The sequence below is a fragment of the Triticum dicoccoides genome, chromosome 6B, assembly GCF_002162155.2.
Source record: "Triticum dicoccoides isolate Atlit2015 ecotype Zavitan chromosome 6B, WEW_v2.0, whole genome shotgun sequence".
Classification (NCBI taxonomy): domain Eukaryota; kingdom Viridiplantae; phylum Streptophyta; class Magnoliopsida; order Poales; family Poaceae; genus Triticum; species Triticum dicoccoides.
In genome coordinates this window covers 303,224,990-303,227,624 of record NC_041391.1, presented here as the reverse complement: position 1 = coordinate 303,227,624, position 2,635 = coordinate 303,224,990, and the positions used below count along the sequence as shown (strand labels likewise).

The window sequence follows — 2,635 nt, the reverse complement described above, 5'->3', positions numbered from 1 at the left end:
AGACAAAGAACACTGATAGCACATTTATGCATATAGTATTTTTAGCCTTTTTGAGTCACAAATTGAACATATGATCTTAGTAATCACTCATAAAGTATTCATTCCTACATAAATATTCCTATTGTGATATTTTTACAACACTTATTCATTTTTTGCAGGACTGGTGCGTTTAGGCACCCAAATTTCATCGAAAATGCTTTCAACACTAAAGCGGGATCAACCTGGAGAAGAGTTCAGTTCTTGAGGGGGCAAAACCGAAAAGTACCAGAGGAGCTGGGGTCTGGCGCGACACACCAGACGTGGTGTCTGATCCTACGCGCGACTGAACCACCAAGAAGAGGAGTGGGGGTCGAAGGAAAAATAATCCGGGGGCCGACTGCTCTCGCTCTCCACGCTGCTCACCTACCACCAGATCGAACCAGAGGAACACCAGATCGGAGGGGGAGAAAAAGGGGATCGAGGGAAGCAAGAAGGAGAACTAGATCGAATCCAAGACTCCTTTCTTCCTCTCCACGCTGCTCACCCACGATTGGATCGAAGGAGGGAAGAGAAGGGATCAAGGGGAACGAGAGGAACCAGGAGAGCGAGGGTTTCGGGAGGCTGGCGGCCTGGCTTATCCACCGCGAGGCCTCTCCGCCCTGACCGACGCCCATGCTGCTCTTCTCCGCCCTACCCCGACGACCGCTGCTGCTCTTGCTCCAACCTCGACGACCGCTGCCGCTTCTGCTCCAACACCGATGACCGCGCTGCTCTGCTTCAACTCCGTCGCCCGTTGCTGCTGTTGTTCTGCTATAGATCGTCTCCAATGTGCCCCTGCTGTTCTTCTTCACCGCAACATCTACAACTTCGAATTGAATATCACCAAGACCATAGGCTCTGAACTTCTCTCTTCTCTTGTTCCTATTCTCTGAGTATATGCACCGTTGGGTCTGAAATTTACTCTGTTACCTGTGCACCTTTGCTGAAACCTCATGTATCCTTGCTGAATTGTTGTGATCCTTGGCTGGATATTAAGTTAGTAGTTATTCTCCTGTGAGCTGCTGTCACTTTAATTGGTTGCATGAGTTGCGTGTGATATCTGAACCATCTTCCATGTGCTAGTGTTACTTGTCTGTTTGCTTACAAGAAAATCACTAAAAAGAGAAGGTCCTATTTCTGAACCCTTTTACCCTTGCTACATATTATTTTGTTTTACCTTGTTCCAGTAGCTGCTTGTTGTCACTTCGGTTGGATTCATCTGTTCAGTTGTTCTGAATGCTTCAAATGTGTGCTCCGAAGTTCTAGATCCCTGTGGAGAGCACGACATCCGTAGTTCGGGGTGTAAAAACCCCGCTATATTACAAACGATCATTTTGGCGCCGTTGCCGGGGATCTAAATTTCATTAGCACATTAGTAGAAGCAGATCGGGATTTATTTTAGGTCGATTACGTCGTATTGCTAGCAACTAACCATTTCCTAACATTGTCTGCAGTTTTGAGAAAACTAGCATGTGTCAATTTTAGGAACTTTACAGGAAATTGTCTTATGCTTCAACCTGAACATTCACTAGAGCCATTTGATCCATAAATTGAAAGGACTTTATTGAGAAGAATAAGAGAGAATCAAACACGGTTTCAAGTTGCTGAAACTTTGCAAGATCAAGAAGAAGAAAAGATGCCTGATCCAGTACCTCTGCTCAGGGACTTGTGGATCCCAAGAGATCATGGGATATCAGGAGAAATGGTGCAACCAATTATTTAGGCGAACAATTTTGAATTGAAGCCTACTCTGATTAACATGGTACAATAGTCCAGATTTGGTGGAACAGCTTTAGAAGACCCACATGAGCATATAAGGACTTTCTTGGGGTATTGTAACACCCTCAAGCAAAATGGAGTTTCACCGAGGGCTATCAGATTATCACTATTTCCATTTTCCTTGAGAGATGGAGCAAGAGTATGGCTTCACTCATTGCCTGAACATCTGAAGGATACTTGGGAGACTTTATTGCAGACATTTCTTGAGAGATACTTTCCACCAACAAAAGCTGCTGAATACAGGGACAAGTTAACAAGGTTCACTCAATATGATGGAGAGAGTTTGTATGACGCATGGCAAAGATTCAACTCTTTAATCAGAATGTGTCCTTATCATGGTTTAGAAAGATGGCTGGTGTTACAAACCTTTTACAAAGGACTATCTACTCAGACTAGAGCTTTTGTCGATTCTGCTATTGGAGGAGGAATCATGAACAAAACCCTTGATGAAGCATTTGCATTGATTGAAAGTATGGCGTCTCATCATTTCCAATGGTCAAGTGAAAGAGCAATAGCACCACCACATCTTGGTGTGTACAATGTGTCTGCAAATGATAGCATGGCGGCTCAGATTGACATCTTAAACAAGAAGATGGATAGTATCATGTCAAATTGCATCGGTACATCTGTAGCTTCAGTAAGTGTGCCTCAAATGTGCGATGTATGTGGCCAAGCAGGTCATCCTTCAACAGAATGTACCTTCTATTCAGCAATTGGATCATCGGTTTCAGAAGTAAGTTATGCCCAAAGTCAAGGTCCATTCTCAAACAGCTACAATCCTTCTTGGAGGAATCATCCAAACTTGTCGTACAAGAGCAATCAGTCATATGCAAGTGGA

The 2,635-nt window shown here is 44.0% G+C and overlaps 1 non-coding gene across 1 annotated transcript; it reads right to left on the bottom strand.

The window, feature by feature from the left end:
• Nucleotides 1-2,032: 2,032 nt before the first annotated feature.
• On the bottom strand, nucleotides 2,033-2,139 carry LOC119326951. Its single transcript, XR_005158293.1, has one exon. It is a non-coding gene; the product is annotated as a small nucleolar RNA R71 (small nucleolar RNA).
• Between the last annotated feature and the right edge of the window lie 496 nt (nucleotides 2,140-2,635).